This window comes from Xenopus laevis, chromosome 6L (assembly GCF_017654675.1).
Source record: "Xenopus laevis strain J_2021 chromosome 6L, Xenopus_laevis_v10.1, whole genome shotgun sequence".
Taxonomy (NCBI): Eukaryota; Metazoa; Chordata; class Amphibia; order Anura; family Pipidae; genus Xenopus; species Xenopus laevis.
Genome location: NC_054381.1, coordinates 122,299,111 through 122,319,623, shown reverse-complemented (window position 1 = coordinate 122,319,623; position 20,513 = coordinate 122,299,111). Strand labels below are relative to the sequence as shown.

The 20,513-nt window shown below is 38.1% G+C and overlaps 2 long non-coding RNA genes across 2 annotated transcripts; one reads left to right on the top strand and one right to left on the bottom strand.

Annotated features, from left to right (window-relative positions):
- Window positions 1-1,302: 1,302 nt before the first annotated feature.
- LOC121394727 lies at window positions 1,303-2,032 on the bottom strand. Its single transcript, XR_005961976.1, has 2 exons — window positions 1,714-2,032; window positions 1,303-1,446 (listed from the first exon to the last, which is right to left on the bottom strand). It is a non-coding gene; the product is annotated as an uncharacterized LOC121394727 (long non-coding RNA).
- An 810-nt stretch (window positions 2,033-2,842) lies between these two features.
- Window positions 2,843-3,627, top strand: LOC121394726. The gene is made up of 2 exons (XR_005961975.1): window positions 2,843-3,216; window positions 3,484-3,627. It is a non-coding gene; the product is annotated as an uncharacterized LOC121394726 (long non-coding RNA).
- Window positions 3,628-20,513: the final 16,886 nt, after the last annotated feature.

Sequence of the window (20,513 nt, the reverse complement as noted above, 5' to 3'; positions counted from 1 at the left end):
ATCGTTTGATTTTACAAAAAAAAACCTTCAACTTCTAAAAACTTAACCAGCAGCTCATATAGGTTATAAGAGGTTCCCCCATAGGCTAAACAGAAATTCGGCAGGTTTAAGATGAAGTGTCGAAGTCGAAGTTTTTTAAAGGGACAGTACTTCGATTTTCGAATGGTCGAATTTGTGAAGTTTTTTCAATTTGAATAGAATTTTGGCCTATTCGATGGTCGAAGTTCCCAAAAATTACTTTGAAATTTGAAGTTTTTGAATTCAAAAATTAACTTTGACCCTTAGTAAATGGGCCCATAAGAATCGTGTATTTAAAATTCAGCAAGATGGAATAAAATATAAGATTCTTGAGCATCCTTCATTGGCAAAACTGTATCCTGGCTGAAAACCTATGTTGTAATTCTTATCTGTTTTTGTGTTGTGATTCTTGATGCCTATTCTCTAATTCTACCTGGCAACAGAAAGCAATTTCTCCATTTCTGGTTACACAATACAATTTTGTTGCCTTCCCTGACCCTTTCCAGTCCGTAATCAGTGTAAGCTTTTGGACTACCCCTTTACATTTACTTGTATCCCAGATGTTGCCACAAAAAGTCAAGAGCCCCAATAGGGTATTGGTAAACCCGGCACCAGTGAATATCACCTTCTTTTGTAACAGTGTCAGATTTTACCCTATATCATTGGGTCCCCAATTGTTTTCTTTATATAACCAGAATGTTTAAGCAGTGCCTTACAGCAGTTCAAGATGCAAATATAGTATTCAGAGCAAGCTCACCGAATTTCTTTGTTGGCTTCTTCCACAGGTATTCTGTGTGTAATACCCAATAGTTCAATGCATTCAGTAGTTGTGGAACAAATCCAGGGCAGCAACTTGTCTGCAAAGTTCTTTATTGGGATAATGAGTTACACAACATGTTTCGGGCCCACGCCCTTTATCAAGTGTAAAAAGGAACAACCAAAAACAATCATTTATAATCTCATGTGACTACCAGCAGTGCAGTATGGGTAAAAGTTTTCCATTAACTATTTAGTGATATACATCTTAAAGTGCATTGTGCAACTATAACTCCCATATGGCTGCACACAGTTCATCATGGATAAAACTTTTTCATTAACTATTTAGTGATATACATCTTAAAATGCATTGTGCAATTATAACTCCCATATGGCTACACACAGTTCATCATAGATAAAACTTTTTTCATTAACTATCAGTGATATACATCTTAAAGTGCATAATAGAGATTTTACAAATTTATAAAAGCCTCTCCAAAGTGTAAAATTACAAAATATGATCTCTAATAAATATTGTAAAAACTTATTGTGACCCAATTCATCTAGCTATTAAAAGTGACACACATTATTTCATATAATACATGTTGAAATCCCACTGAAACATAATGTTAAAACCAGGTTACTGCTCAATCCGCCTAACCTGTAAAAGACCTGTAAAAACAAGGAAATTGCCATTAGCCTATCCAATTCACTTGAAATCTTTATGTTGTATCAATTTAGCACTTCTATTATATCAATTTAACAGTACCTTCTAATCTCGCAACGTATGTTGCTATTCTAAGACATTCTGTAATTATTTCCTATCACTGGCTTCTATGTATATATTATCTTTCTTAGCAACAAGGTTGCAATATTATAGTTACCAATTCAAAAATAAACGATATATATATATAAAGACTCCTGATTGAATGGACTCACCCATATGTAAATGCAGCAGGAGTTCCATGTCATTACAACTTGGAATCTAGTTATAATTCCTGGGAACAAAGAACGACAAGCCATTACTATTAAAGAAAACATGATAAATTGCACTGCTCATTTAACCCTTTCGGATAAGCACTATCCAAGCGCTTTATCCATCTGGCCTCCCTCTGCAATAGTATCAAGTTATGATCACCTCCTCTACTAGGTTTTGCTACTGTCTCTAACACTATCCACTTTAGCTGACATACATTATGTTTTACAGTATCAAAATGTCTGGCTACAGGAGTGTCAGTATAGGTGTCATTTTTAAAATTGCGTATATTGACTTTATGCTCTTTTATCCTAGTACTGACAGACCTTATTGTCTTCCCTACGTACATTTTCCCGCAGGGACATTTCAGAGCATAAATTACGTGGCTGGTTTTACATGTGGCGTATGACTTTAGTTTGATTACCTCACCTGTAATGGGATGATTTATACAAGGTCCTTTTATAATGGAATTGCAACAGTTGCAATTCATGCACGGGTATGTGCCTACTTTTGGTGTACCTTTAAACACAGTATTGCTATTATCCACTCTTGAAATGGCACATAATGTGTCTCTTATTGACTTACCCTTTTTATACGAGAACCGCGGGGGATTCGAAAAAACTTTTCCGAAGATAGCATCAGTTTGCAGAAGTGGCCAATATTGTTTCACTATCTTTTCTACCTTCTTACTCCTTTTGTCGTATGTACTTAACCTTCGTAAGTACATACGACAAAAGGAGTAAGAAGGTAGAAAAGATAGTGAAACAATATTGGCCACTTCTGCAAACTGATGCTATCTTCGGAAAAGTTTTTTCGAATCCCCCGCGGTTCTCGTATAAAAAGGGTAAGTCAATAAGAGACACATTATGTGCCATTTCAAGAGTGGATAATAGCAATACTGTGTTTAAAGGTACACCAAAAGTAGGCACATACCCGTGCATGAATTGCAACTGTTGCAATTCCATTATAAAAGGACCTTGTATAAATCATCCCATTACAGGTGAGGTAATCAAACTAAAGTCATACGCCACATGTAAAACCAGCCACGTAATTTATGCTCTGAAATGTCCCTGCGGGAAAATGTATGTAGGGAAGACAATAAGGTCTGTCAGTACTAGGATAAAAGAGCATAAAGGCAATATACGCAATTTTAAAAATGACACCTATACTGACACTCCTGTAGCCAGACATTTTGATACTGTAAAACATAATGTATGTCAGCTAAAGTGGATAGTGTTAGAGACAGTAGCAAAACCTAGTAGAGGAGGTGATCATAACTTGATACTATTGCAGAGGGAGGCCAGATGGATAAAGCGCTTGGATAGTGCTTATCCGAAAGGGTTAAATGAGCAGTGCAATTTATCATGTTTTCTTTAATAGTAATGGCTTGTCGTTCTTTGTTCCCAGGAATTATAACTAGATTCCAAGTTGTAATGACATGGAACTCCTGCTGCATTTACATATGGGTGAGTCCATTCAATCAGGAGTCTTTATATATATATATCGTTTATTTTTGAATTGGTAACTATAATATTGCAACCTTGTTGCTAAGAAAGATAATATATACATAGAAGCCAGTGATAGGAAATAATTACAGAATGTCTTAGAATAGCAACATACGTTGCGAGATTAGAAGGTACTGTTAAATTGATATAATAGAAGTGCTAAATTGATACAACATAAAGATTTCAAGTGAATTGGATAGGCTAATGGCAATTTCCTTGTTTTTACAGGTCTTTTACAGGTTAGGCGGATTGAGCAGTAACCTGGTTTTAACATTATGTTTCAGTGGGATTTCAACATGTATTATATGAAATAATGTGTGTCACTTTTAATAGCTAGATGAATTGGGTCACAATAAGTTTTTACAATATTTATTAGAGATCATATTTTGTAATTTTACACTTTGGAGAGGCCTTTATAAATTTGTAAAATCTCTATTATGCACTTTAAGATGTATATCACTGATAGTTAATGAAAAAAGTTTTATCTATGATGAACTGTGTGTAGCCATATGGGAGTTATAATTGCACAATGCATTTTAAGATGTATATCACTAAATAGTTAATGAAAAAGTTTTATCCATGATGAACTGTGTGCAGCCATATGGGAGTTATAGTTGCACAATGCACTTTAAGATGTATATCACTAAATAGTTAATGAAAAAGTTTTATCCATGATGAACTGTGTGCAGCCATATGGGAGTTATAGTTGCACAATGCACTTTAAGATGTATAACACTAAATAGTTAATGGAAAACTTTTACCCATACTGCACTGCTGGTAGTCACATGAGATTATAAATGATTGTTTTTGGTTGTTCCTTTTTACACTTGATAAAGGGCGTGGGCCCGAAACATGTTGTGTAACTCATTATCCCAATAAAGAACTTTGCAGACAAGTTGCTGCCCTGGATTTGTTCCACAACTACTGAATGCATTGCCTTACAGCAGTTCATCATTGACATCAGTCCCTGCCCTACTGGAGCTTACAATCCATCTCCCAAATGTAATGAAAGGCACTAAGTCACTAAGTTGCCCAGGAGCAGTAACCTCTAGCAATCAATAATATGTTTGCTTGTATACAGGTGGCCGGTAAATGCTACCTGCTGATTGGTTGCTCTGGGTTACTGATCCCGGGAAAATTTAGTGCCCTTTATTACATACCCCCTATGATCACTAACACATTCACACACACTATGGTAAGTTGTATCAGGAGCCACTTATCCTGCCTGTGTGTGTTTGGAGTGTAGGAGGAAATACGAGGAGCCAATGACTAAGTTGTCGATTTAGGCACAAAATTTGTAAGGCTTTAAAGGGTGTTGGAACCTTTTAATAAAATATTAAGCAGCAATAACCAGCGTGGTCCAGTTTGTGTAGCCTCCCACAGTGAGCTCCATCAATAGGTACAACAGACCTGTGCCCCAAAATAAAAAATCACACACTAATGCTATTTTAACACTGAGCTCCAGAAGTGATACCTTTATAAAAATAATTATACAAATTTTAACCACAATGTGCAGCTGGTTAAAGATCGAAAATGGGTAAAAAGCATGGTGATTGCACTTCGCACATTGAATTTACAGTCATAAATGAGCTCTAATATATGGAATTAATATATAATATGCTGAGCTTAAAATTTTTTGTTTAATTCAAATAATTTTTTCATCCATTTAGGCTGGCGTGCATATGTGTAATGTGTGTGAGTGTGAGTGCAGGCACATACAAAATACAAAATGAAAATTCCCTGCTGCAGCTTCTATTTTTGGTGTGAAGGACAAGGTGATCGTTAATGACAAGGTACATGATGAGGTTAAAATTGTGCTGCTTATGTGACAACTGCATCAGGCTGAATGATATATTATACTAGAGATCATGCTCTTGACCTACTTTGATACAATATTTCACATAACCATTCATCAACACGTTTAACTGCAATGTTTTCTTATGACAATGAATTTTCCCTCATATGTCGTTTACAGCATTATCATAGGTAATGATATATCCTTTTTTTATGAGAAGGCATACTGGCTTCCAAGCACCAGCTATTAAATTATGTGAAGAGCAAAGTTATATATGAAGGACTGTCTTCCCATCTTTCCAGTCCTATTTGTCTGTGCCCAATCTCCAAATATCCCTATGGATCATACGATTAGCAAGTATTGTACTAAATAGTATCTTGCAGGGAGAGATTTTCTAAAGTTTGTTAAAATCACTACCATATCACATAAATATATATAGGCAAATATCTATATAATTTGTCACTGTCCATTTACTAAGGGGGTTATTTATCAAGCTCTGGATTTATCTCAGTATTTCTAAAATAAAAATCCGAGCAACTCCGAAATCCTGAATGGACCTTATTTATCACTCAAAAAAATAGGTTCGGTCAAACATCGGAAGATCTTTGGATCTTTGTGAATTAGCGTTGTCCGGGCGCAGGGCCGGCCTTAGGCCAATTGGACCAATTGGGCCCAATTGGGCCCCGCACCTCTGGGGGGCCCCGCACCACAGGGCAGCACAGATAATATTTCCCTCAGCACATGATGCTGCCTGGCCTGCCCCCAACTTTGAGAGTCCAGCCCATCCCCAAATCCATAGGTCTAGCCTGCCCCCAACTCTCATAGGCCCAGCTTTCCTCCAACCTTGATAGGCCCTGCCTGCCCCCAATCCAACCAAGCCTGCTCCCAAGCTGAATCGGCCCAGCCTGCCCCAAACTAATTGGCCCAGTCCACTCTCCTATTTCCTCCCTCTCTCTCTTACCCTGTGTGCCCCTATTATGTTACCTTGTCTGCCCCTTTCCTTTCTATTTTGTGCCTGTATGCCCTTATTTTCCTAAATACTTGGTGTGTCAGTAGCCAGCAACACTTTGTCTAGGGGCCCCGCCAACATGGTCCCAATTGGGCCCCACATGTGATAGGACCAGCCCTGTCCGGGCGAATTTACGCCTTTCGAAGTGTTGCGTTGTGCGCGAAGCCATCGCTGGCAAATTTTCACCTGTTAGTGAATTTGCCCCATGGAGTTACATGTAAAGATTATTTAATTAGTTTGGGGTTATAAAGCATGTGAAACTGGCATCTATTACAAAGATTAACGCTGACAGTAAAATCTAATTGAAGATATTGCTCTGCACAGTGTCATGTTGTATTCTCTTTTCTGAGGGATTCATATTTAAAAAGATTCAATTAAGTGCTTTCATTTTTGTCTGAAACCATGATCCTATGATTCATTTATTTTCACATATGCAAAAAAAGATCAATTATTCTGATTAAAATGATTCACTCATTCCAAGATATAATAATGTGATCAAGCATTCATAATGCAATCATATATGTTATTTTAGGGACTTTGTGTGTTATGATATCATGGAGCTCTGTTCTCAGTGTTAATGTTCATGTGACTACAGAACGGCAATATCTTCTAGCCAATAGGTCACAAAGGCCTGGAGTCTGGACCTAGGGCTGCAAATCTGCATCAGAACTGGGTGGAAGATTTTGACAGTTGTTTAAATCTCCCGCCCAGCCGGTCCCCAGTTCTGGCAATCTAGGGAATTGTCTGTGAATTAGGTGAATGGTGGGGCTGTGGGAAAGCGGGGTTGTGAGCAGTATGCTAGGAGTGTGCGAGTTGGTCAGGGTCAGAGAGTGCGCAAACAGGTAGGGGAAGGGGGTTTGTGCGAGAGGGTCGTGAATGGGGGGAGGAGCAGGTCAGGAACAGGTGGGTCTGAGGCAGGGAGGTCTGCGAACAGGTAGGGGATGGGGGTGAGTGTGAGTGGATTGGGAACAGGTGGGAGGGGAGAGTGGATCGGGGGGAGATCGGCCTAGGGGTACACCATTTTTAAGTATAGCCATGCTAGCCAAAACCCTTTTCCCCATTTGCAACCAGTTATGAAAGTCAGGGCACATCTACATGTATTTAAGAAAAAACAGTTTTTTCACTGACGGTTCCCAACAAAGTTATTTTTTGAAATAAACAGGTTGATATACCAGGTCAGCTTTTGATGAATTAACTTGAACAATAAAATAGCTAAACCATGGAAAAGTATATGCTTCAACTAAATATGAGCACTTACAACTACCTGTCCCTAATATTAATCTTGTAAATGTCCATTGTCCTTTTCTTTCGATTTCTAAATGCAACTTGCAATTTCTTTGAATGTGTCAATACGGGAAGCTATTACTCACTTACACAAATGTACATGTTTGTGGACCTCACTTCAGCACTCCTTACTTAAGTACTGTACTTAGCATTATTTCAATAGCTGTAAAGACATCTTATCCTTTACAGTACATGCTGTGCATCAAAGTAACTATTACAGAACACGGTTTGTTTTTCACTCAAAAGAACAAAAAGTAATGACTCTCATTCAAAGGATATTCAGTGCTGTTGTCTAGCAACTTAAATACAGTAATTTCAAAGACCGAAAATATATATGTAACTGTGTGTTGCCTGTGTTAATGCTTTGTTAGGCTGAATATGAATTTTCAATATTTGATGAGGTTTTATGACAACCCTGCTGCTCCCCGCACACATTTGCCCAGGAGACAATAATTGAAGCAAATGGAATGTCATACACACTGGCACTGTCAGATATTATAATGACAATATGTAAATGATATAACTATTTCATATAACAACAAAAAGAAGTGAAAGAGCTGACCCATCCAGTTGCACCCTCCCATCCAATGACTCTGAAACTCGTGTGAAGCAGCAATCAATTAAAACGTAACTTTTAATAAATCATTAAAACCACAGTCTAGTATGCAACATTCAAATAAGGGTTAGGTATAGGAGACTGATTGACTGGGCAATCAGTGGGTTGGAAGGGTAATGTGCTGTTGCACTTTTGTTTTAAAGAGTTACTGTTAGTTAGAGGTGAACAAGTGATGGATTTGCACCATCTCCCTAATCAATCTGAACGTCGATGAGGTGTGCCACAGAATGCCCCACACAGTGCCTACCCCTTCACCCACTTCAGGATCCCTCCCATATAGTGTCCGGTTGAGCAGATTAAACTCCTAGTTCAGTATATTGTGTGCGTAGCAAGGACCAATAGTCAGAAAATTCCAAGACCCTCGGATCATATGAGTCTCCAACCCCTTCAACCTCAATGAAACCCCTCCAGATCCAATTTTAAACATAAGTGCAACAGCACATTACCCCTCCAACCCACTGATTTCCCAATAAATCAGTCTCCTATACCTTATTTTAATGTTGCATACTAGACTGTGATTTTAATGATTTATTAAAAGTTAAGTTTTAATTGATTGCTGCTTCACACGAGCTTCGGAGTCATTGGATGGGAGGGTGAACTGGATGGGTCAGCTCTTTCACTTCTTTTTGTTGTTATATGAAATAGTTATATCATTTACATATTGTCATTAGAATATCTGACAGTGCCAGTGTGTATGACATTCCATTTGCTTCAATTATTGTCTCCTGGGCAAATGTGTGCGGGGAGCAGCAGGGTTGTCATAAAACCTCATCAAATATTGAAAATCCATATTCAGCCTAACAAAACATTAGCACAGGCAACACACAGTTACATATTTATTTTTGGTCTTTGAAATTACTGTATTTAAGTTGCTAGACAACAGCACTGAATATCCTTTGAATGAGAGTCATTACTTTTTGTTCTTTTGAGTTAAAAACAAACCACGTTCTGTAATAGTTACTTTGATGCACAGCATGTACTGTAAAGGATAAGATGTCTTTACAGCTATTGAAATAATGCTAAGTACAGTACTTAAGTAAGGAGTGCTGAAGTGAGGTCCACAAACATGTACATTTGTGTAAGTGAGTAATAGCTTCCCGTATTGACACATTCAAATAAAGTTGCATTTAGAAATCAAAAGAAAAGGACAATGGACATTTACAAGATTAATATTAGGGACAGGTAGTTGTAAATCCTAATATTTAGTTGAAGCATATACTTTTCCAAAAAGTTTTAATTGATTGCTGCTTCACACGAGCTTTGGAGTCATTGGATGGGAGGGTGCAACTGGATGGGTCAGCTCTTTCACTTCTTTTTGTTGTTATACATTAATCATTTGACCCTGCACACCATCCCCCGTGTTTGATGGGAGGTGCTCCCCAATACCCAATTTTTCTATAACTATTTCATAGTAACACAGAAAACTACACAAGTGTGGGCCCAATTTTTGAGAGAGAATTTTTAGAGTATTGCTTTCTACTGGCAGTGAAATGGCTGGCAGTTAATACTGAAGGTCGTGGTGCTTACTGGGACAATCTCCAAGGAAAATCCATCTAATCAAGTTGTTTTTAGAATTACCTTTACACTGTTATAGTACTGTGAGCGTCCATCCCAGAGGGATGTTCAGCAGCATTTGCATAGCAAGGCTATTTGTTTATTTAATAGTGTATTTAATGTTTAATAAAAGTATTTTCTATTAAGGAGACCTTTCATCTAAATAATCTAATAATGTGAATTTTGAAGGGCCAGACAAGAAATAGAAAACAATACCAATCAAAAATTGTTGATCTGGGAGCCAAGTTGCTTTTCAAGAACAAAGGTTCCAGATACAAAACAGGTAGTGATGGGCGAATTTATTCGCCAGGCGCGAATTCGCGGCGAATTTGCGGGATTCGCGTCCAGCGAATAAATTCGCGAAACGCCCGCGAAAATTCGCCGAAAAAATTCGCCGGCGTCAAAAAATTTTTTTCCGAAAAACGGACGCCGGCGTCAAAAACGGGCGCCGGCGTCGAAAAAACGGGCGCCAGCGTCAAAAACGAGACGCCGGCGCCGTTTCGCTAATTTTTCGCCGTTTCGCGAATTTCGCGCGAAATTCGCGAATTTTTCGGCGAAGCAAAACGGCGCAAATTCGCCCATCACTAAAAACAGGTTGTGACAAGGCCTGGATTTGTGGAAAGGCCGCCAAGGCCCAGGCCTAGGGCGGCAGGATTTTAGAGGGCGTCATGCTGCCCAACCACACTCACATTGATTCAGATACACTGGGGATGCACAGAAGATTCAATAGTTCTTTTCCATGCGCAAATCCCCATTGCTCCAGACCCAATGATGAAAATTTGTGCAAATAAAAAAAAGGGACCTGGTGACAAAAGGCAGCGGGCTTAGGGGCGCCTGCTATGTAAATCCAGCCCTAGTTGTGACAGATGCAGTAGCCTTTTCAGTTCTGGATCTTCGGCACTGCTGATCACAATCAGAAGGGAACTGACGTACAACACGTCATTTGTTACTATTTGCTATTTGTTCATACTCACTGAAAGACAAATGCTGCAGGGGATAGTAGGTATAGCAAGGAATTAGGATTAAAGGAGATTGTAATTAACATTGGTTACAGAGCGTTGCAGGCATATTGACTGAAAGTGAGGAGATTCACTCTATTTATACTGTAAAGTTTAATGTGAGCCATTACAACTCTATTGCTGAGCTATAAGTGGCTCTCCCAAGCAACTTGAAATTAAGGGTCTCTTCTAAACAATAACGTGGGGCTGTGGGTCTCCAACCTAAGTAACAAGACAACAAACTGCTAAGGCCTCTTAAAGCTATTTGCTGCTTTTGGATCATTGTCCAAATTGGCTTGTCTTACATTGATCATCTAAGGGCACCAAATATATGTTTTAGGAAAATAACATTTGTGGAAATTATTCATATTCATGTAAGGTTATATAACACAGACACTGTCTCTTTTCCTTTCTTCCATACTAGCACTTGAGACTGTAGGATTGGTGGTGCAAGCTAAACTCTGAACTTTGCGACTCTGAACTTTGTGTTAGAACTCAGATTAAAAATCCAGAATATACGAAGCACACTACAGGGCTATGTACTAGATGCCATTGTCTCTTTTCCTTTCTTCCATACTAGTGAGCTGTGTTAAATGACCTGTATATGAAATGGCTGTAAATGAGCCTGTCACCCTCTAGTAATTAGTAACATCTAATTACCTCTACTATATGTAGTGGGCAACATTTTCCCAACATCAATTACATTTCTGTTATGGCATACAAGACATCCCATACAATTAAAAATCTATATCCAGGAGCATTGAAGCCATTTTAGAAGCAGAGGTGTCCAAACCCCTTACAATAACATTTTATGTCTATATCTGCATTACATTATAATTAAAACCACCCTTTACATATTACACCCTATGACATATTTACATAGTTAAAGGACCAGTTACATAAAAAAATGTAACATCAAGACACTTTTAACTTTCAATTTGCAAAGTCTTTATTAAGAAATAACTTACCGATTCTCCGCTTGTGCTCCTCTTCAGAAACGGCGTCAGGGTGACGATCCATCGATGATGCGCCTATTTTGGCCAAGTGCATTAAAGTCAATGGGCATCCGAATAATTTTGACGTGCGACAATGTTTATGCGCGCGACTATTCTGACACGTGCCCAAATATTTTCGCTGGCAAATCTTCACCGCAGTTTTGCAAATTTATTCGTCAGTGGATGAAACGCAGAAATTCGCAGCAAATTCGTGCCTGGCAAATTTATTCGCCCATCACTAGCTTCTATTCCTTTAGTCTAAAGAGGTGGCCTCTTGTGCAGTGATCCTTTTGATAGGAAAAAAGATCTCTCGCTATCTATAATGCACCCTATTCCAGTTTGTATAAATACTAAAGATGTTCCTTGACATTGTGATCTGCGCTGGATAATCCGATAAAGTTGAGGTTTGCAGGCGACAACTCAAAAACATTGTACGATTTGGGTGTTAAAATCTTACAATCCGAATTTTCGTACGATTTTATTGAGTCTTTTCCCGCATCGAGCGGATTATTTGATAAATGAGTTAAATTTGTGGATGGGAGTTAGGTCAACTTCGTGTTAATAAATGAATGAGAAAAATTTGAGTTTTAGTAAATACCCCCCTAAACGTCGTAATTAAATAGAGAAGGGGCTCATTTAAGAACTGCACAGCTACAAGAGTTGGAGTGCAAGAGGGCAGCTATTATAACCCATCCACAAAGCACCTAAGACTGTAGGATGGTGCAGGCTAAACTGAATTTTGAGCTGGATTAAAAATCCAACAGAACATACAAAGTGCACAATAGAGCCATGTACTTGATGCCATTGGCAGGCAGTAACTACAGGGCTATATTAGAATAACAATATAGTGAAAAAATGTATTCTAAGCAAAACTTACAGTGATAATTGTGGCCATGGAGCATAAGTACCATATAAATAGCATATAAATAGGGGCTACAGTTATTCGGAGTAGAATGTAAAACATCAACCTGAACAGCTTTAGATACAAAATGAAGGTCTCTGGAAAAACAACGGAATACTGCTGAGCACACAAGTGACTGTCCAGAAGATAAACAAAGACATTAAACTAACATCTATAAATGCACACAGCTGCATGGAGACCCACAATGCATTGCAGAACCTAGTCAGCCTTGTCCTGCCAGCTGAAGACTGTACTCATGAGTGGATCAAAGGGCGCCCATCTATCTGAACAGGGAAATTTGTGAGCAGCAGACTTAGAAAACTGCTCAGCAGCATCAGTGGAAAAAAGGAAATATAGCCAGTCAGTGTTTATGCTTCCAGTTTCTATGCAACACAGAGCAAATATATTCCTTGCACTATTGCTTCAGTAGCAGATGAGTTCAATAATATTATGATTATTTTTTCTCAGTTTAAAAAAAAGAGAATTTTTAGCTACAAATGGCAAATGACAAATCAAGCAAATTCTTCAAAGTGTACTTAATAAATACTTTTGGATACTGCTTGGCTTACATTCCGCATTGCCAATCCCTGTCTAATCAAAGCATTAACCTACTATTTAATCTCTAGGTCCCAACTGGAATCTTTCCTTCTCAACTAAACAATGCTCTTGTCACCAACATTCTGAATAAACCCTCTCTTTATCCCTCTAATCTTGAAGACCTCCAGCCTATCTCTCCCTTTTATCTCTCAACTACTTGTGCTTCTGGGTTGCAACAGACTAACGCCATTCCTCTCTGACAATAACCTGCTGGACTCCCTACAATCTGGTTTTAGGCAACAACACACCACTGACACTGCCCTAACCAGACTAATTAATGACCTTCTAACAGCAAAAGCTAACAACCACTTCTCACTACTAATACTTCTTGATCTCTCGGCTGCATTTGACACTATGGATCATCCTCTCCTCCTCCAATCCCTCCAATTGCTTGGCCTTTGTGACACAGCCCTGTCCTGGTTCTCTTCTTACCTCACTAATCATTCCTTCAGTCTCTACTACAATGGAGTATCATTTTCTCCCTACCTCTTTCTGTTGGGGTTCCTCAGGGCTCTGCCCTGGGCCCCTTATTATTTTCTCTTTCTACTTCCTCCCTTGGCAAACTAATCAACTTGTATGGTTTCCAATACCACCTCTATACTGATGATACTCAGATCTATCTCTCCTCTCCTGATCTCAATCCAGAACTCTTAACTCAGGTCTCTTACTTCCTGTCCACTATCTCTACTTGGATAACACAATGCTACCTTAAAATAAACCTCTTTAAAACAGAAATGGTTTCTCTTTCCCAGCCATAACATCTCAGAAGTATCTATCATATTTAACAATTCCACTATCACCCCGTCTCCCCAGGATCGGTGCCTTGCGGTTATCCTAGATTCTGCCCTGTCCTTCATTCCTCATATCCAGTCACTTGTTAAATCATGTCACTTCTACCTAAGGAACATATCCAAAATACGATCATTTATCACCCAAGATGCCACCAAATTAATTGGCCTTCCCTGCCAGAGACTTGTATCCTCCCTAGCCCATAATGAACACTGCTGCCAGGCTGCTCCTCAACTCTTCTCTCATTACCTCCTCACATGCTCACATTCAAGACTTCGTAACGGCTGCACCCCTCCTCTGGAATTTTTTCCTACAGTCTGTTTGACTATCTCCCAACCTCTGATTTCAGAAGATCTCTTAAAGCACACTTATTTAGAGAAGCCTACCCTCACTCTGTTTAGCTACCAAATGACATCTCTCATCTGCTTATTTCTGATCTTGTCACCTCCCACATTTTGTATCTCATTCCCTTCCCTTGAAGATTATAAGATCTTTTGCACAAGACCTTCCTCACCTTTTGTACCTGTACTGGTCATTTTGTATGTAACTCTGTATGTTCTATGTATGTAATTCATGTAATTTCTATGCATAAACACATTTATTTTACTGCTCTGTGCAATATGTTGGCACTATAAAAATACTTGTTATTAATAATAATAACAATAATGACAATAATAATAATAATAATAATAATATAGTAATGGAAAACCATCCAAATATAACTTTACAAAACATACAAGTTATGAAAAATATCTCATATATACCCTGTTAATATGATAAATTACGTCAATGATAAGGAAAACAAAGAACAGTGACCTAGATAATCTTCTTTGCATAAAAGTTTAAACCTTTTTCAAAAAGTCATTTGTGAATGAAAATGCATACTCTACAACTATGTTGTTGGAAACACAAGCAAAGAACAACAATTGACTTCAAACTATCTAGGGACGGGTATATTGGTCCCTATGTATTGGAAGTCAAGTGAATGCTAATCAGGCTTATTTAGGATGTAAGCAGACAGTATCACCAAACAATTGTTGATTATTGTACAGCCCAGGTTCATCAGTATAGTCTACTAAAAATGCCTCCCCCTTGGTTTCCATATCAGGAGACATCTGAAACAACACAAATAATATTTTAAAGCTAAGCATAAATCTGTTTTCTAGGGTAAATATGTATATGTGAAATTGAAAATGTAGTAATGCAAATAAGTACAGTTCTAAAAATGAAATGCGTTTAATATATTTACTTGTTTCATTGAAAATTCACAGAATATATTAGAGTAACATCTCTAGCAACTATAATAAAATTACACACATTTTTTATATTGGAGGGCATGGGTTCTTTATCAGGTGCTGAAGTTCTGCTGAAAGCTCTGTTACACTAAAGGCTGCTTTCAACAACCTTCTAAAGAAATATAATAACTACACCATTATGGCTGTTATTGATTTACAGCATGGAATGTAATTGACTCAAAACGCTCAGCAGCTGAAGAAAGCAAAGGCCTTTATCTTTTTATGGTAAACATAGAGGGCAAAGTTTATAGCAAGTACAAAGAGAGGACACAGATGTGTTATAAACAGGTAGCAGGTTCTCCTTCATGAAGAGGAAGGGCACTTGTTGGGTGAATCGTCATTGCTCTGTGTTTATTTTATAATGTTAATGACATCTTCTTTCATTACGAAAATATCTTTGAGTTGATATCCCTTTTAAAGCTAGATATTGAGGAAAGGAATCCAGTGTTTTTTCATTACACATTTTTAGTATTTTTTTAAAGTATAGACACAAAGCCTCATAAGCCTCATTTACAACTGCATATATAGGTGAAGCAAGAAAAAGTCTTGCACATATTTGCACCATTTATAAAAGGTCTTTTCTGGCATATTTGCTAGCTTGCTCTGGAAAATATATGCGCCTTTTGACACTGGGAACTCTGGAATTACAGCCACCCCAGATACAGATGAAATTCCAGGGTCTCCACAGTGGGTACATCAATGACCCCAACAGGCTTGTGCCAAGTGAAACGCTCACAAGTGCTGATTATATAGCTCACGTATTGGTACACCAGAAGCAATGGCTATACTCACTCTGATAATGCTATCCACAACCTTCATATTCATGCCAATGCAATTTGCTGAGCAGTCACAATAATGCATGAATTCTGGAACAAACACTATGGGAAAAAACATGGTGACTCACCGTTTATAACTGATGACCTCAGAACTCACCATTTATAAGGATATAATTTACAAGATATTCATGTATATTATATACATATATATTCATATATATGTCTGATGATATTTTTGGGAACCTTGATTACCGTATATACTCATGTATAAGCCGACCCGAGTATAAGCCGAGGTACCTAATTTTACCTACGAAAACTGGGAAAACTTATTGACTCTAGTATAAGCCTAGACACAACTACAGCCCTGTCTCCCAGCAGCGCACATTCTGCCAAAGCGACCCCCCAGCAATCAACCGGACTTCTTTGCAAAGTTGATGGTGACAGAGAATTGCCAAACGGATTACTGTGTGCATTGTCCCACTGTCCCACTACCATGTGCAGAGGGTGCTGTTTGATATTGCCATCACTGTTAATCTTTCGTATAACCAACAGAGGGCGCTGTGTGATATTGCAGTCACTGTTATTCTTTCATATAACCAACAGAGGGTGCTGTGTGATATTGCAGTCACTGTTAATCTTTCATATAACCAACAGAGGGCACTGTGTGATATTGCAGTCACTGTTATTCTTCCATATAACCAACAGATGGCGCTGTGTGATATTGCAGTCACTGTTATTCTTTCATATAACCAACAGAAGGTGCTGTGTGATATTGCAGTCACTGTTATTCTTTCATATAACCAACAGAAGGCGCACTGTTATTCTTTCATATAACCAACAGAGGGTGCTGTGTGATATTGCAGTCACTGTTATTCTTTCATATAACCAACAGAGGGCGCACTGTTATTCTTTCATATAACCAACAGAGGGTGCTGTGTGATATTGCAGTCACTGTTATTCTTTAATATAACCAACAGAGGGCGCACTGTTATTCTTTCATACAACCAACAGATGGCGCTGTGTGATATTGCAGTCACTGTTAATCTTTTATATAACCAACAGAGGGTGCACTGTTATTCTTTCATACAACCAACAGATGGCGCTGTGTGATATTGCAGTCACTGTTATTCTTTCATATAACCAACAGATGGCGGTGTGTGATATTGCAGTCACTGTTATTCTTTCATATAACCAACAGAGGGCGCACTGTTATTCTTTCATATAACCAACAGAGGGTGCTGTGTGATATTGCAGTCACTGTTATTCTTTCATATAACCAACAGAGCGCGCACTGTTATTCTTTCATATAACCAACAGAGGGTGCTGTGTGATATTGCAGTCACTGTTATTCTTTAATATAACCAACAGAGGGTGCACTGTTATTCTTTCATACAACCAACAGATGGTGCTGTGTGATATTGCAGTCACTGTTATTCTTTCATATAACCAACAGAGCGCGCACTGTTATTCTTTCATATAACCAACAGAGGGTGCTGTGTGATATTGCAGTCACTGTTATTCTTTAATATAACCAACAGAGGGCGCACTGTTATTCTTTCATATAACCAACAGAGGGTGCTGTGTGATATTGCAGTCACTGTTATTCTTTCATATAACCAACAGAGGGCGCACTGTTATTCTTTCATATAACCAACAGAGGGTGCTGTGTGATATTGCAGTCACTGTTATTCTTTCATATAACCAACAGAGCGCGCACTGTTATTCTTTCATATAACCAACAGAGGGTGCTGTGTGATATTGCAGTCACTGTTATTCTTTAATATAACCAACAGAGGGCGCACTGTTATTCTTTCATACAACCAACAGAGGGTGCTGTGTGATATTGCTGTCCCTGTTATTCTTTAATATAACCAACAGAGGGCGCACTGTTATTCTTTCATACAACCAACAGATGGTGCTGTGTGATATTGCAGTCACTGTTAATCTTTCATATAACCAACAGAGGGCGCACTGTTATTCTTTCATACAACCAACAGATGGTGCTGTGTGATATTACAGTCACTGTTATTCTTTCATATAACCAACAGATGGCGGTGTGTGATATTGCAGTCACTGTTATTCTTTCATATAACCAACAGAGGGCGCACTATTATTCTGTCATATAACCAACAGAGGGCATTGTGGGATATTGCAGTCTCTCCCCAAGTGTACTGTTGGTATAGGAATGATTAAAAGTGACTGAAATCTCAGCTTCTCGGGTTGGGTACCGCTGACCAGAGTATAAGCCGAGGTAGACTTTTTCAGCACATTTTGCATGCTGAAAAACTCGGCTTATACTCGGTATTACCTTGTTTATCTCCTATGTGAAACTCTGATGCAGAAAAGATAAATATGTTATTTATCTAGCAGTTATTTTATTTGCTTTGCTCGTCTATGATTTATATAATCACACTTATCCTTCATGTTAGCTGTCACAAGTGAATTCTGCTTTTTGTTACTGGTACAATATTTTAAAATTTCCTTTCTTTAATCTTCCTTGCCCCTAGGGAAATCATAAAGTGGATTTAGTGTTCTTGTTTTCTGAGAACAAGCCTAGCAAAAAATAGCCTTCTTTGACAGTTAAATGCTAGGGCAAGACATCAGTAAAAAAAACACCATTGTGGGGCCTGAGGACTCTTCTTGCTAAACTCTATTCAAGACAATACAGGTACAGTAGCCGTGATCCATCTAGTTCATGACATTAAAACATATAAGAAATGTACTTAGCAGAGAATGAGATAATCTAAATATTTCCCACACTTCTTCCTGTTAAAGTTAGAGCTGCAGTATTTCTGTTCAGGTGATCTCTGAGGGAGCACAGAGAATTTCATAAAATAGTGGCTCAATGTAAAATATACTGTATAAAAGGGCAATATATACTGTTATCTATATTACAGTTTGATAAGTTTCTTCAATAAGTATATATAGTTTTCCTTTAAATGGGTTAGTTGGGTATTAACACTCTTAAGTCTAAATCACCTATTAAATAGCCAATAAGAACTTATAATTTATTATGATTTATGAACATGTAATAGTTTTTTAGTGTCTCATATATTGCAACACTATATTTTCTAATGTGTTTAATCTTAAGGTTAGAGACACTAAAAAACTATTATATACCTTCTTGTTTTGAGTAATTTCTGAGTTGAATAGCAGTTTGTCTGAACAAATTTGAATTTCAAAAGGATTTTTATTTGAATAAATGTACAAATAAAAATATTTAAAAAAAAAAAAGAAAAGAAGACCAATAACGCATTACAGTCAACAAGTGGAAGAAGTAAAATAGATTTTAGGTAAAATTTCATCTTTTGAGTAATGATAATGTATTTTAAGCAGGGGTAATGATGGGCGAATTTCAGTTCGCGGGAAAATTCTCGAAATTTGCGAAATGGCGAAAAATTTGTTTTTGACACCTGCGTCCGCACCTGGCGAATAAATTCGCCCATCACTAAGCAGGGGTGATTCTCTGTCTCTGCGGCTCCTGCAATGCTGCTCCCCATCACTTACCATTCTTGTACAGGACTGGGTCCAGGGGGCCTCATTGCTAGTGTAGAGATAGCAATTGCTGGTTTAATAACTGGAAAAGAGTCAGAAGAAGAAGGCAAATAATTAAAAAAATAACAGGTAATTTAAAAGATACTTAGGATTGCCATCCATGGTAACTTTGGGCCTGAGGCGAAATTTCTCAGCTCGCCTAATGGCAGCAGCACCCCTGATTTGTGCTGGGCAAATTTCTTGCGTTTCACTGAAAAATTATGTGAATTTCCTTGAGAAATTCGCCAAAAGGCGAAAAATTTGTGATACTAGAAAATTGTCGCCCGCGTGAATTTTGGACACCTGTCTGATGAGTCGCTTGCATCAATTTCAATGCCGGCGTTATAGTAAATGTGCGTCCGAATAGTGTTGACATGCGCCGATTTTGATGCAAACAACTTTTCGTACGTTCGTCCAAAATCTTTTGACGCCGGTGAATTTCAAGGGCGAATTCTTGTGGGAGTTTTGCACAACGCAGAAATTCGCCGCAAACTCACACTGGCCAAATTTATTGCCCATCACTACCCCGGATTGGAAGAAAAAGTTGGAAAGACCCCGAATATGATAGCAAGGCATGCAAATAATATGAAGCATTTGATCATTAGAAGTCACTTTGTAACACCTAGAACAAGTATGCAAAAGTGACTTGGGAAAATAGAACTTAAAGGCTGTGGGATATGTGGACACTGTAAACTTTGTAAATTTATAAGTAAAAGAAATTATGTATTTCATCCTGGAGGTAAAAGGTATTTAATAAAAGGGTTTATAAACTGCAATACAATGCGGGTAATTTATGTACAGAAATTGAATGTGATTGCCTCACTCCCATATGTCCAGTTTTTCGAGTCAACCCGCAGTCCCTGAAAAGTACCGACTTTCTCTTTGCTCTCCTGCACTGAACAGCCAGAAAAATATACAGAGTTTCTAAAACTCAATCAAATAAGAGGCTTTTGGCAGAGAGCCCAGAATAGGTAGCAGCTGCACTTAGACACATTGGTAATAATTTAAGATACAATTGTAACTATTTATGATAAGCAGGTCTCTTGGGGTGACTTGTAGCTTAAAGGGAAATTCACCTTCATCAGCAAAACTGTAATAGCACATAAAGCCTGACC